General features: G+C 38.2%; 1 protein-coding gene across 6 annotated transcripts in view; it reads left to right on the top strand.

Annotated features, from left to right (window-relative positions):
- The window catches only part of FAM135B (family with sequence similarity 135 member B), a 212094-nt gene that overhangs the window by 103050 nt on the left and 92577 nt on the right, over positions 1 to 16467 (top strand). The gene's annotated exons all lie outside the window — the stretch shown is intronic.

Genomic DNA, 16467 nt, shown 5'->3' with positions numbered 1-16467 from the left:
TTTTTTTTAAATAGTATTTTCTTCTCCCTTGTACATCTTCAGCATCAAGAATACTGAAGATTCTTTCACCTCTTCTAGAAACAGTTCACGTAGACACATGGGCAGGGGAGAGGTGGGGCTGGCAGTGCAGTTACAGGATTAGCAGTTGACTTTCATGGTGCTAATGCAATCCAGACTGGGCTCTAATAGCTTTATAGGGCTAACATCAAGACAAGGGATATTTAAGCCATTAAGGCTTTAAACAGTTTCTCCTTGGCTATCTTTGCAAGTACTTCCTAATTGATTTCATAGATCTGCAAGAGAGCATTATTTAATGGGACTGAACTTAAAGGTACACAGGCCATAATGTGGGTGTTTTTCATGCCACTGATCTCTCTCAGTACGTGGATATCTGGGGTAGGGCTAATTAAATTGCTGTGCATGTTTCAGTAAGACACTCCTATTAAAATAGCATTACAACAAAACAAGGGTGATATAAAATAGTGAATAAACTCCTACCTCATGAGTAAGAATGACTATAAAATAAGGAGAATTCATGAGTTTGGCTTAAAGGAAGTGTTTTTAATCTTTCCCTTATCGGGTTCATAGGATCTGTGAAAACTGAGAATATATTTTGGAAATTATTATGTAAATTCATAAAGTAAAATCTGTGAATATATGCAGTAATAAAAGACATAAAATATGGAAGTATATAAAATAAATAAGAGGCAGTATTTATCTTCCAATGCACATGGCTTTTTATTTTTATTAAATGTACAGGATTTACAATAAAACCTTGGGAACTGACAGCATTAGTAATGTTTGCTTCTCACTAGATGCTTTCAGCACAGAGGCAAAACCTCGTGTAATTTGCAATAATTCTGCAGAGGGAAAGCTGAAGTCTGTACTAGGTAGTCCTGTGGTGGTGACCAACCAAATGTGTGCAGAAAGAACTCCATCCATGGCACAGGTTGTACAGGAAGCCTTGGTGACCTACCACACGGTCCACAGTTTGTCCATATCCTGTGTAAAATTTAGAAAGAGAATGGGCTGTGTGGCTCTGTCACATCACAGGAGAGCTGTGCTGGGCCCAGGAGCCCCTGTGGTGTGGACACTTATGTCCTCAGAAGTAACCATTAGCTTGTGGTGAGTCAGGGTGCATGAACAGGAATGTGCTGTGAGCACGAATATATTCATAAAAACAGGTACATTTCATTCATAGTCCTAAGCATTTTTAGATAGGTGTGTTTCCCTAAAGACAAGACAAGAATGGTGGCTGGGTACTTTTCACAGAAATTAAGCAATCATAAAATTTGGAGACCTCCAAGATCAAGTCCAACCTTTATACCTTGATACCACCTTGCCCACTAAACCATATAGTGGAGTGACATTTCTGCTTGTTTTTTTGGAAACTTCCAAGGATGGTGACTCCACCACTTCCCCAATGAGCTTGTTCCAATGCTTACCCATCCTTTCAGGGAAGAAATTTTTCCTTGTATTCAACCTGAAACTCCCCTGAGTCAACTTGAGGTAATTTCCCTTTGTCCTATCACAGGCTGTCTGGGAGAAGACACTGACCCCACCTCCTTTCAGGCTGTTGTAGAGAACAGTAAGGTCTCCTCTGAGTCTTCTTCTCTCCAGACCAAATCACTGCAGCTCCCTCATAGGACTTATGTTCCACATTATGCTCCTCATTTCTGAGCAATGAAAAGGAGAGAGGGAACAAGGCTTGTTGTGCACAGTCTTTAGATGCTGTCATGCAGATTTTATACCCCCACGAAATTCAGCTTCCTGTCTTTTAATAGATACTGTGACTGAAGACTGCTTTGGGCTCGTGAAGAACAAATTATGCTCTCTGCTCATTCATGTGCAGTTCATAACAGCACAAACTCCATTGCCCTCAGCACCCCTCCTACAGGGCTGAGTTAATGCAGACATAATGTGGATTTAAACTCTAGAAATGCCTTCCTGAGTGGATTTATGGGGCTTTGGCCTCTGGTGCTCTTCAGCAGCATGGCTGGTTAATGTCACCATGTGAAGGTGTCTGCCTGCAGCAGACAATGAGCTGAGCCTGTGGGACCCAAGCATGAACAGCTAGAGGAGCAGGGAAGGTGAAGATGCCACCTCACAGTTATGATTTGTATAATTAGCTCCTTGGCTGAGTTGTCTTTTGACCCACTAAGTGTCTACCATAAGATTTTAAGCTACTGTATAAATTTTGGGGCAAGGATTCATAGAAGTAATTATCATATTCATTCTTTGATTTCCAGGCTACAGGCACAAGCTGAAAAACTGCAGGAGCTTATCTTAAAAACATGTATTTAGAACATGTTTATTTGCTCTTAAGTTCACAAGGTCATTCCTCAAAATACTGGGAGAAAGAGTAGTGCTCAGAAACAGTTAGGATTAGCTGTTTTATCTTGATGTTCTGCACTGTATGAAAGAGGGGAAAATGGAGACCAGAACAGTACAGAAGAGGACAAGTTAAAGAACATGGCATTCATGGGATAAATCTTGGCAGCATTGTTGCCAACAGAGACTTGGAGGGTGAATTACAACATTGAAAATGCCTGATAAACCCAATCTCAGAAAGAATATAAATTTCCGTCTCCTCTGCAGTGTTTTGCAGTAGTCTACACACCACTTGGATGCATGACCATTTTGAAACATAATTATTCTTTAATAGTAAAAGCTGCATTTTTTTTTTTTTGTAAGTTTTCAACCCACTATGCCTCACTCTCATGTACTGCAACCACCAATACTCATTTACTACCAGCTTGCCTACTTGTTTACCTTACAGGCCAAGGAAATGTTTTGCTGGGTGAACATTAAGAAAAAAATATATTTTGCGTGGCATATAACTAAAGAAATTACTCCAGACTTTGATTTGTGTTCTGATCTCCTTTTCTCTCCACCCAGAAACACGACATTACCAATTCTCAATACTCCAACCAGACAAATATTTTTGAAAACTTGACCTGAAAATATAATTACAAGTATTAAAAAGTATTTATGAAAAATTATCACTGGCTATGCTAATCTTTATTAGACTGTAAAAGTCTTCCATCCAATTTTAGTCAATTAAATTGGGTTCTTGTTTAAAAGTGCAGAAAGCCAAGGACAGCCAAGGAATGTGGTTCTTTCTTCATTTTTCTCATAAAAGTCAGGGAGAAAAGATACAATGCTTCTTCCAAAAAAAAAAAAAAAAGTAAAAAAAATGTAGCTGTGATTGCCATTACACATTATCTCTTTTTATTGGTGATGTAAAATTGTGTGCCCACAATTTTATGCTTTTTCATAAAATGGAATACCTGACTTTAGGTGACAAGAAGTAGCACAATTTCAATTGTAGTATGCAAAGAAAAAATATAAGAGTAGGAGCATCAGAAAATCGTGGAATCATAGAATCATTTAGGTTAGAAAATATCTCTTAAGACTGTGTCCCACCATTACCCTAACACATTAAATCCACCACTAACCCATGTCCCGAAAACAAAAAAATTATTGTAACCTCTGTCTGAATTATATAAGTTCATGATAATCTGAATTCTAAACTGGATTCCTTTTCCTATAAATTAAATGATTTCATTAAATTAAGTCTGTGACTACCTTTCACATAAGACATAATTTGAAGGATTATTTGCATTTCAGATATGCTCGATAATTAACTGTTTGTGCCTATTTTTAATAAACAAGCAGTGTTCTTAATCTCTTCATTAATGTTTGACTATCTCAGAGCAGTTCCCAGTGAAGGAATTCTGTTTCGATTATTAAAGAGAAACCTTTTCTTGTAAATGGCTTCTTAATGCAGTCAAAACAAACAGTTGCAGTTAGTTGCTCATTAGAGCAAGGAGAAACAGCACCATGACTTGTGGAACAGTATGAAATTGCAGTCATTAGTTTCAATAACTTTTTGAAAGGTAATTTCTTCCTCCATTAAGTGAAGGTAAGGTTACTATTTCTGAAGTATGAAGAAAAGGGGTAGAAACTTATGCTTTAGCAAACACATGCATTTAATTTCAAAGCTTATTAAAAGCTGAATCTGAAAATAAATAGGCATTTTCTGTATAAAATGAAGCATACCTGATAAATACAAATTATATCCAGAGGGCACTTCACTGTGAGAGAAGGTGTTTTGGGGATGAGTTGTCTTAGAAAACTTCAGCTTGTGAAGTCATAAGAGATGAGCCCATCCCTGGAAACATTCAAGACCAGATGGGATGGGGCCAGTGGTCCAGAGGAAGCTGTCCCTGCCCATGGCAGGGGAGTTGGAATGAGGTGATCTTTAAGGTCCCTTCCAACCCAAATCATTCTGTGATTCTATGACAGACATTTTAAGACTTGTTAATTCACAATCTAAACAGGACTAATTCCATGATATCCCAAGAGAAAAGGAGAAAGAAAAAGAGAAAAAAATAATAAAAATAAGTAAACAGAAGATGTTTCTGACTGACATGATACTTCTCAATCATCTTCCAGTCTAGACCTTTCATAAATGTCTCAAAGGATGGAAGCTGAAAAGTATTTGTGGCTACAAGAATTTCCATTGTAGACACTCAGCTAAGCTGGAAACCCTCAATTCCCCCCTGCAGATCACTCAGATGGAAATGGAGTAGGTCCCACAGTGTTGGAGATGCTGAACAGCATCCCAACCCAAAACTGACACCTGGTCAGTGGAGAAAGCCAAAACCAGGAAGGGTCTGCAAGCCCCAACACATGCCACGAGTCTCTTTCCCTGGACAGTGAGTCTGAAACACAAAACTTCAACATCAGTGGCCACCTGAAGGCCTGGCTGAGACAGAATCCAGCTGTTCATACAGAGAGGGCCAACACAGCTCAGTGCTTGGGGCCAAGGATGAATTTCACCTGTGGGGTTAAATCATCCATGCAGCTGCTTCAGACCCACACTCCAGTGGGAACTGGCCTTCATGGAGCTCTCTTCTCTTCCAGCCTCACTTACATGCCTTTCATTTCCCCACACAGTGATTCTTGCTGCCTTCACTCTGATCTAAATTTCAGTCTTGAAGTTCCTTTAAAATCCAGCATTACTCTAAACATTGGCAAGTCACCTACACCAATTCAGTAGATAAATTGCACCCAGACAACAGTTTTCTTGTTTTCTGCATTGATGAAAAACTATATGCTATTGTAATGTCCCATACTTTACTCAGAGATTTTTGCCACCTGAATTAATACTTGGAATAAATATATGGAGTGGCAGCCGTGGAGCTATATAAACACAGCAAATCAGTATTTGCTCACACAAGTTTCTGAAGAACAGACTTCTTTTCAGATACGAATTCTCTAACTAAACAAGGCTTTTTGGGAGGTAGCAATGAGTTTAGAAACATAAATAAGCACTACAGAAAACATAGATTCTATTTGTTTTAACTAAGCATTAAGCATTTAAGAAAGAAAAATTTCTGCTGATCCCAAGCAGGTCAGTTATTCCATCATTCCAAATTTCAATTTTCATGTCTGAGAAATGAACCTTGGCTTATAGAACAAATCAGTGATAAGAGACTGTATTTATGTTAGGATCCTTCGTACAAGGAAATTAATGGGACATCTTGCTTTTTATCATCACTGAATCTATGCATGGGTAGAGAGGTAGTTTCATACAATTCTTTCCATGAGGCTAATTCAAAATGTCAAAAGGCAAGGTTAAGATAAAGTATTCCTCTCAGAAATATGCATCTTTAATCAAAAGTCACACTGAGGGAGAAAACATCCTGAACTTTTTGATCCAGCAATTTTAAAATTATGGTGTCTTCTTTAGAAATATAACATCTCCATTTATTCTAAATATAAATATGCAAAACATAATATTTCAAAATTAAAACAAGTCTCTTCAAACATTTAAATATGAAAATGATTATGCATTGAACGAGTTCATGCCTAAAAAATGTTGTCTTTGCACTTTACAAGTAGGTTTATTTTCGCCCTGGAGGGTCTGCATGAGTGTTCCTCTGCCAAAGAATGTGTATTTTCAACCTTCAGCAACTGGGTTTTCAAACTTCCTTCAGAGCAGATTTGCAACTCAGTACATAGGGATATATGTGGCATTTTCAACCCTTTTTTTTTTTTTTTTTAATTTCAGAGCTTAAATTTTCAGAAGTCAGTGCTTATTAGTATCGGTTTGGTCTTTATTTATTTTTTGTTCAGTCTGGAACACTAAAGTTTCAAGAGAAAGGTACTTGAAACGGAGATGTCAAAATGGGCAAACTAAACAACAAATTACAGCTTAAAGTCTGCAATAAGGTCTGATCTGTTCTGTTAACCAAGTGCCAAAAAGGTGACAAAAATGGACAGCTTGCAAAAAATTATAAAAATCTTGACAATCAACTGTTACAAACCAACACATAAAATTTTTCATCTGTATCACAGGAGGAGAAAATCCCAAAAAATGTACCCAGAATTCTATGCAGGAGACAAACCTGTTTTATTAACAAAGCTCCTTGAAGTCATCAGAGCCAAGACCAGGGTTTGTCCTAGCAATCAATGGAGCTGTAAATTCCTGTGAGCTTCAAGTGCCTGGAATGTGTGTGCAGCAGATTTAGTGCTAAGATTGAAGAGAGGGTATATTGCCTTTCTAGAGGTATGACAGATAAAACTGAAAGTTTGTCCTGCATCACCTAAAGTCAGTGTGAACTCAAAGCAGTATCATATGTAACTGGAAGCTCTAATTAAACCTCAAATTTCCTTGAGGAAGGATGTATCAGAGAGACTGAACAGAGGTCTAGAAAACACTAGAAAATTCTGCAGAAGAAGCTCCTGTGCTGGATTTATTAGCTAAGAAGGAGGTAAATAGCATAACTGAATGTTTTCATAAAATCATTGAGTTTGGAGAAGGTCCCTGATATGACCCAAGTCCATCATTAAATCATGTCCCTCAGTGCCACATCCACATGTCTTTTAAACACCTCCAGGGATGATGACTTAACTGCTTCCCTGCACAGCCTCCTCCAGTGCTTGACAACCCTTTCTGTGAAGAAATTTCTCCTAATCTCCAATCTGAACATCTCCTGGCTCAGCTTGAAGCCATTCCCTTTGAGCTATCACTTGTTACCTGTGAGAAAAGAGGAACTCCAACCTCACCACTTCACACAACTGAGGTCCATGGATCCATCCTGAGCAGATCCCTCTGTGGAGCCTTCCTACCCTCCATCAGACCAACACTCCTGGCCAGCTTGGGGTCATCTTCTCTTTTCTGCTGTCATCTTTCTGTTTTTCTAAAAGCTGCTTTTTACATTTTTTAGTTAGTTAAACTCCTATAAGAAAGGGACAGGCATCTTTGTTGAAGGCTGTGAGTCACCAATTAAGGGATGACCTTCTATGGATCTGAAATGCAGAGGTGAGTGAGGGATTATATGAAGGAGCATGCAGCATGTCTGGAGCCAGCTGTTAGAAGAGTTCTCCAGTAACAAAATCATTTAGAGTGATTACATTCTCATTTATCTCTGCCTCTTCATGTCTTACTTTCATATTTAGCAGGTAATTCTGCAATAAAGAGTTTGCTACACAACCAAAGTGATAAAGCATCAGCATCATCTGAAATGAAAGACTTTGGGGTCTAGTAGCAACTAAATTATTACGGTTTCAGGAAGGAGCAATTGTATTTTTGAATGGGGACTACAAGTATTTTTAGGACTTTAAAAATCCTTATGGATGGTGGATTATGTCCCACTGTTCTTCTCAGGAAATCATCACAGATTACAGACGTTGCTGGGAGTGAAGATTCCTTGATAATAAGGTGGTCAGGATTTCCTAGTGACTGTGGGATGCAGAACATCTGAAAGATTAGGATTTAAGTATCCTGAGATCTGTAGATGACTGATGTCAGTTTAAATAACATTTGTTATGTAAGAAGTCAACATTCATTGCAACATATCTATATATACTCTTACTAGCTAGAAGTAAAAATGGTTCTTCCCTGGGGAGGGTGTCTTGCATCATTTATAAATTAGCTTTCTAACAAACCTTATTTCACCAAGCTTTCTATACCAGCAGGAAACAGTTCTCCTGTAATGGTATGTTAGGCTATATTCAAGGGGCAGGCAATAAATTATCTGTAACCTGAGTTATGGCTGTGAGATGTGAAATCTGTGGCTAAGGGTAAAAATAATCTTATCTAAGTGCTGAAATCTGTGCTGTGGGTGTCTCTACCTAAGCTAATCAACCAGTCTCCCTTTATAGCCAGAGGAGAGAAACAGGTAATTTGAGGAAGTAATTTAACATATCTATTTTAAGATGAGCTGAATCACACCTATTTCTGTCCATTTACTATAAAAGAAGTTGCAGGAACTTTTGCAGAGAGACATTTTTCATTGTGCTTGTAAAAGACCTGGCACAAAAAGGCTGTGATTGCAGTTTGTGCCTTCATGTATCTATGCAAATTAGGCAAGTAATAATAAAACGTAGGAAAGATGACACAGTCAACATAGAAAGAAGATGGTGTTCTTGTCTTTCCCAGCAAATAATCAAAGATGGCATCTTGGATCAGGATTTAAAATAATGTTCCTGAAGATTTTTTCAGGGTGGAAAAAAGAGCAAGAAAAAGACTCCAAAGTGACAACTGTCTTATTTTTTTCTTAGAAATTCTTTCTGGCACTAGTAGAAAAAATAATCAATTGTATTATACAAAAAAAAAAAAATTAACATTTTCCTTCTTTAGTGGCAATATAATTTATTAATTGAAAATGAAGCTGTGGAAGTAGTAGTTTGTTTATTTATATTTTGTATGACTAAAACTATGACTATATTTTCACCATAAATTTTGTAAATGAACAAAAAATATCTTGGGAAATAGAAACCAGGTTTGAATTTTGACAAACCAGGAATTTAATTTGAGGTTCAGGAAAGAATTCTGTGCTATTAACAGATCCTTAGGACATTACTCTGTGGTCAGTACCTGTGAAGGTTAATACTCTGTATGAGATCTGACCATAAATTAAAAAACTTAGAGAATTTTCTGTGCTTCTAATGTATATGTTGGCCTTTTAGAAGGATTTGCTTAATTTACTATTCTAGCCAAAGAATGTTGCTTGGTTTAATTGCCCATTGATATCACTGACAGAGAGTGCTCTGAAGAATTCCTGCAGTCTAGATGTTAAAACAAGGAACACACACAGCAGGAAAAACTGTGTCTTATCTGTAAAATAATGGCACTGCTTCAGAGATGCAAATATTTATATAATTTAATAACCTTCCAAACATGTAAGATAAGCAGAAGGAACCCAAATAGCTGGAGACATACACTCTCTAGCAGCTGCCTCAAAGCATCCATCTGAGGAAAAGCTATGTCCCAGGTAAGGCAATGATGCCACAAGAGAGGAAAGTTGTGGATGATTTGTGCGTGACTTCTTTTATGTCCAGAAAGGGACATTTTTATAGCTGGTCTGAAAGGCTCTAAACCTAAGCCATAGAGCTTTAGCTAGTGCTCTGTGTGCAGAGCACATAGTATGTGAATTGTGACATATCTTTGTAGCAGTACATTCAATATTATTTTTTAAAAGAGGCAAGTGGTTTGAGGGTTTTTTTTTGGGTTAGGTTTCTCATTTGTTTCAGTTTTTCTTTTTTCTTTTCTATTTCCACTTCAGAGAAAGGATTGTCCTGCTTTCTGTGAATATCTTCATAATGGAAAGAACTGGAACAGTCACTGCCTTTTTAGCAGCTGTAATCAGAGGCATATGATGTCTACTCATGCAGTTTTACTTAGTATTCATCTGCTTTTTCTTTTTCTCATTGCTAAAAGAAGCTAAAAAATTCAGATACAATCAGAGATGGCTTTTAGCCACATAATCTAGTGAAAGATGTCCTTTCCCACAGCAGTGGGGTTGGAATTAGGTGAACTTCAAAGGTACCTTCCAACTCAAACCATCCTATAAGTCTGTGATTTTACATATGAATTGCCATGATCAGACTGAACAAATCTATGGATTTGAATGCAGCAATGTCAATTTTCTGTTTACATTTGCCTTATAAACCCATTAAGTGTGTGAAGAAATGTGTAAACAAATTGGTCCATTTAGGTAAAAGCACTTTTGCTGGATTGAGATTGCCCTTCAAGTGCTTACATTGAAATTTGATGTTTAAATTGAATAGATGGGGTATGTGTGATGGAATAAAACTGCTTAGATGCACTGGTCAGCCCTGGCATTGGACCATTTGTCCCAGAGTAAAGCCCCAGTTTTGCTTTAGACTTCCTTGCTTGGGATTCATTTCCACAGAGAGCAAATCTGGTTGGAATGACAGCCTTGAGCCACTTGCTGCCTACAAAACCTGATCTTGCTCTGTGTCTAACAAAATTGAGGGAATCTTTGGGGAATCAATGGAACTACAACAAACTGGGCAAGAAGGGAGAGGGCTGAGGTGAGTAAGACATCAGGTTTGTGTAACATACTGAGGAATAGGAGAACAATTCAGACTCTCTTCATCCTCTTCAGACTTGCACATCCTGTTGGTGTGACACCACTGAGCCTGCAGACAGTGCTGAAACTCAGCACTTCCTTTCCTACAGATTTCCTACACATAGAAGTAATATCCGTATGTTTATATATTCACTTAATTACCCTTTTTGCCTTGAATTTCATACAAGGTTTTCACCCCTTTCATGAATTAACAGCAAGTTGTATATTGAGCAGGGATTTACAATTTCTATTGTCCTTGCACTTGCAGAAATGATAGGATGTACCTGAAGCACAATAACAAGCCAAATGGCTCAAACAGGGCCAAAGTTTGAGGAAACCAAACCACATTTAGTTTTTTGATTTCTTCCTATCTATATCTAGGAGAATGTAAATTTGGGTCTGTCATGAGCAAACAAATTTCTTCACCCTATAAGTAACCTAATATTTGTGAATATGACCTAATCTGTCAGAAGAAGGTACTTTCCCTAGTGACTGATGTAAAGTCATGTGCAGTAAAATGCTTATTTATAACTTAAAACTTACAAACAATTCTGTTGGCTTAAATAGATCCTGCTTATTTATTAGATAAGATATTGCTCAAATAGCTGATCCTGTTTGATATATTGGGGAAGAGCATTAGGAAAACCCACGGCCTCACCTTGATTTTAAATTGTGTAGCTTGTAGCATAAAAATGATGTAATAGGAAACAGGAGATAAGGAAGTTCAAAATTACATACTTGGCCTTTACAGACAGGTGGTAAAAGCTCACGTTCTACTGCAGATGATATATAACTTATTCTTCCCCTTCCATATCTGTGTGGGAAGTCATAATGAGTAGTAAAATTTGCTACCACAACCCCCTCCACTGGTAAGATCATAAAACTCCCTGAAATTACACGGTGTCCATTTAAATATTCCTCCGAGGGCAGCATGTAAAGTGGGGAGTTCAGTGGAGAACTCGACTCACTACATCTTTCTGTGCCAGAGTAGAAAGTGATAAAATTAGTCTCCAGCAGCTCTGAGCCATAATTTTTTTACTCTAGTATTGCAGGCTATAACTTTGAGAGATCTGTTTCACAAGAGTATTTTATAATGCTGTGCATAATTTAGAAAGTGTAGTATGACAAGAAAAGCCTGTAACTGAGGGATGGTACTCCATCTTCTGATTTTTCATCTTAAAGGAATGATATTGCACATTACCTAGCAGGTCTCAGCTGTGATTGTCAAAGGCTAATATTCAAACAAAAAACAAACACACAAAGTTAAGTAGAAAAAAATCATACAGGTGATAAACACATTATCCCTTAAGAACAAGAGCAAGTCTTTCTCACTGTATTAGAAGAAAGTCATGATTTTGTTACTCATATTTAGGTCCCTGAAATTATTTCAGCATTTCTTGCTGTTACAAAAGAAATTCAAATTAAAGCATACTGCAGAGAAGATCTCAGCATTACTGGCATTTCATTTGGTTAAAGAGCACACAAAAAAAGGAAACTATGGGTAGCACCCAGTGTATATGTCTAACACTCCATACCCAACACTGTCACTCAAGCCAGTGAATATCAGAAGCAGAACCCCAGGAAAGAATTTAACAGAAACAAATCCCTGAGTCTTTGTAGCACTGAACTGTGTGTCTGTGTGGAATATGATAACTAAAGGAGTTGAGGACACAGGAGGATTTACTAGTCCTCAATTCCTGTGATTTCTGGGCTCTTTCCCCCTGCTCTGATCTTGAGCAATCAGCTTCTCTCTGTTTTAGTGTCCTCATATGTGTAATGGGGTTAATTGAAGCTGTATCATAAGGGTATTGTGAAAAATAATTACTTAATTTAAAGAGCTTTTACTTTTTGGGATATGTGACAGTGCAGGAGAGTAGATAATTATTCATGATTTTGAAACTTTTAATGGTTAGTTTACATTTTAGGGAATAAAACAGCAGATCTAAAGAGGGAAATGTTTGACCTACTATTTCTACTACACACTGTGTAATGAGAGGCAGTGATAACAGTAATCTGGGAGTCTGTTAATGTAATTAAAACCACTGACTTTCTTCTAGGTGGGAGGTTTTTAAATATGGCTGATGTCCTAAATGAAAGCATGTGCAACTTCATCATAGCTGCTGTACCACATCCAAAATTAGGAGAATAATTCTGCTTGTGAGCATATTTTTCCCCGAACCTCTACACATTGACATGACAGAATTTACTACTATGTGTTTGGAAAATCTTCAACAGTGAACAAACTTCTGCTTTTGACAGTCTGAATGCAGCCAGAAGCTCTGGAGTTTCAGGACTGCAATCCTTCATGACAAGAAATAAGGGACTGAGTGGTGGAAGCTGTTGGCCCTCAGCACTCCAGTGTGAGTGACACAGTGAGGGAGGGAAGGGATGACTTAGGACTTGTTCTCTTATTATGTGTAAAGGAAAATATAAAACTGCTTCTTTTAGCTGCCCATTTCAAGTCTTGCACTCACCTGCACTCCACCTGGGAGACTCCTCTGAGAGAGTCTGTGAGTGATGGACACCCTGGAGCCAGGTGCAGGTGAGTCCCATGCTGAGCACAGGTGAATGCAGAGCTCAGGCTGACACCCCATGGGACGAGGCTGCTCTGCCTCACTTGCTGCAAGACCATCGAAGCTTGGCTGCACAATTTGTGAATATGAAACAGAGTGTGCAGTCAAGGGCTGTTCAGAGGAAAGTTTTAAAACTCAAACAGCACAAATCACTTCCCCCACCAGCTTAGTTACATCCCTTCTGCACAGTACCTGACTAGCACAACATATGCAGCCAGATCCTACTTTAGTGGATTTTTTTCTCTTTAATACCTTTTCGACCTTAAGGCTGCTCTTAGATAACACCTTCCTGTTTACTGAAGGGCAACACTCTTTAGTTTTCTGGAAAACTTGACCTTAATGCTTATCCTGTAAAGAGGAAGATGCGTATTTATGTCTTCAGAAGCAATAGGATAAACCAATTAAAATGTGGAGAGAAAAAGATTTAATTTTAAACAGCTCAGATACATTGATTTATGATATTTGGTATTTTTTTCATTAACAGCTACTAGGTCTTGCCACTTCTGTATAACACATCCCACCTGCACATCTCAGCATGTCTCGCCCCTGTGAGTTAACTCAGCTTTGAGGCCAAGTTCTTGTGAGGTAAACAGGAGTATTTGTCTGTACTGCCAAGCACAAAACCCAAAATATTTAATATCTTTAGCCTGGTTCTATCCTGGTGCATTCTGTGACCTAATAAACACCTTCCCTGAGCGAACTTACCTCCTGAGAGCCTGCACTTGTGCTAAATGTGTCTTTGTCAGCACATTGCATCCTGCCTCTTGATCTGAGAGAAGTTTGCTGGCTGTTATCTTAGGAGGATTGGCACCATTCACTCTTGTGCATTTATTGCCAAGTTTATTTTCCATAATTTTCACCCCAGAAAAACCCACACAAAGCCCAGCACAGATGTTGGCCAACAGTAACGTGGTCTTGTCTGCAAGCCTTCTTGAGAGACAGAAAGCTGTGATGGAAGCCAAGTTTTATCCAGGAAAATAATGGGAACTACTGGGTGATGTCTCCCTGAACCTCCTCTCTTCCCCTGAAGAGTTTAAGGTTTTGAAACAGAAATGCTGCTTTGGTGAAGGTCTCAGCAAGTTCAGCCAAGTTGTGCTGAGAGTATTTCCAGTCATGGAGACTAATATAATCCAGTAATTTCCTGGATTTGTCTATTTATGTCAGCCGATCTGTTATCTCTCATCTCACACTTCACCTAGAAGCCATTTATGAAGGTGAATATCCTTGGCTTTAGGTTTGAGTTTTGCATGTGGATGCACATTTTCTACCATACCCTGATACATTTGAATCATCTCTTGCCTCTCTGTCTGTGGTCTTGGCATTGGATTCCCAGTCTCAGGAGAAGGAATGGGAGTTTCACATGATCGTAACAATAATTACGGACTTGGGTAGTCTTGGAGTAGCCTAAGTGTGTAGTGCAAGTTTCCTTCCTAAGTAACTCTGGAAAGACTTAATTCCACATGTCTGAAGGATGAATTTTGGGTTACAGTGATTCCTGCCATTAGCTCTTAATTTCTTGCCACTGATATTACAAAAAAAAAAAAGCAAAAAGCAATCAAAAACCATAAAAAACAACCAACCAAACAAAAAAGAAAACAAAATCAACCCCCCCAACCCCCCAAAAAACAAACCAAACCAACCAACCAACCAACCAACCAACCAAAAAAACCACCAACAATAACAAAAAACCCACCAAAACCAAAAAATTAGATCAAATTTGTTGCTTGCCCTTCCTGTGACCAAGATGAGACAGATCCCACCCTAAAAAATTTTGATCAACGCTAGTGAGTGCAACCAAAGGGCAGTGCTGATATGAGGTGGATTTGGGGAACCTCATCAATAGTCTCTAAGAAGTATGTGGAAGTCAGTTTTTGAGTTTTCTCCATGTGACCTTCCCAAAAATATCAAGGGTTAATTCCCTCTGTCTTAGGTAGTGGAAAGTGGTGTAATAACTTCATCCAAACACTAATAAAGCAGTATTATATTTGTGGGAGATGAAAACACTCACTAGAGTTCAGAGGCTCAAGGCTTAGGCTGGAAGACATTACAAAGGATTTCTGACAGGATCCAAGAAAAGACTGTGATTCTATACTGGTGTTACTCACAAGAAGCCAAAAGACATGTTAGACTTCTATAATAATTTTCTCTTTTTTGTGCATTACAATCGGAAGGCTAGGGGTTTTAAATTTTTTATTTTTTTGTTGCTGAATTGAATTTTAGGTTTTAATGAAATGAAACTTCAGATTTTTTTATTTCCAATGATAGAAGTTTCTACATACTATAGTTTCTACAATACTAGGAAGAGAAGAGGAGAAAAAGGAGTTCATACTGTTGCTGAACTATGAAATGTGATTTCTATTTCTTTCTGTCCAATAGGCTTCCTCTCCAATGTTAAGCACTTAGATGCAGGTCTTCAATATCCCTCAAAGGTCTAATTCACATTGACTTTAATTGAATATACCTGAGGAAACAGGTCCAAGTCAAGCCCTGCCTTAGTTTCCCACCTGTAAAAAAGACATGAACAGTAGCTATCACTAGCATTGCAAGGGGTAAAGGTGGAAAATCCACACTGTGAGGATGCAGTAAAGAACATAAAAATGTTAATGAAATGCATTACCTCTAAGCTATTCAAAAAATTTGGAGGCTTTCATGTTATGTCAAAGAGATTTAATGTAGACTCTTGATCACTGTTTACATTGACAGTGCCTGGTTTGGGCAGCTGTTAGCAGCTACAGGAAATTGAATGACTACACACAATGAAGGAAACTCTTTGAATATCATCTGGAAGTGGTGTTTCATCCATTTATTGCTGTCCTTTTGGGATAAAGAGGAAAGCCCATTTAAAATGTTCCTTTTTAATTTTTTCTTTGTCTGGGTAAGCAGTTTTTTTCCCAGACTGAAATGAAATTAAAGGTTTTCAATGTTTTTCTTCTTTTTAATTGTGAGCCAAGTGGAACCAATGGAAGTTATCAGGAACTTCACCTTCATTTACATAATTGCTGTGTGGAATGGGAAATTGGCTTATGCAAGGAAGCTGAGACTCATTAGTGAAAAGCATCTTTAGGAGAGGGAGGGCTCCCTGCATTAGTGTTCAGCTGAAGGTTGTGGGGGTGTCTGAGGAGATACATTCCCTTTAGTCAGCCAATTAATGAAAACTCTGGTGAATTGAATGGAATTTCATGTTTGTCTGTTTCTGTGAGGTCACTTGCCTGGTGATTAAAACAGAATCTTGATGACTTGCACAGCAAAAGAAGATGCTGAATACACGTTTGGGGAAGTGTGGGAAGAGGTGCTTTGTTTTCTTACAGGTTGATAACCATAGATTAAATAAATGCTTTGTAGTCTGACTTCTGATGTAGAATTTACTCATGGGTAAAAAGGATAAAGCCCTCTCTTTGTTCCTCAAGGTTTGGGGTCCATCAGCAGCCTGGGGAAGAGGGGGAATGCAGACACAGGAGGCAGCCAGCCTATTCCTGCACAGGAGTTTGATTGCATTCACTTACACT

Source organism: Sturnus vulgaris, chromosome 1, assembly GCF_052056855.1.
Source record: "Sturnus vulgaris isolate bStuVul1 chromosome 1, bStuVul1.hap1, whole genome shotgun sequence".
NCBI classification, from domain to species: domain Eukaryota; kingdom Metazoa; phylum Chordata; class Aves; order Passeriformes; family Sturnidae; genus Sturnus; species Sturnus vulgaris.
This window is presented reverse-complemented; position numbering and strand designations above follow the sequence as displayed.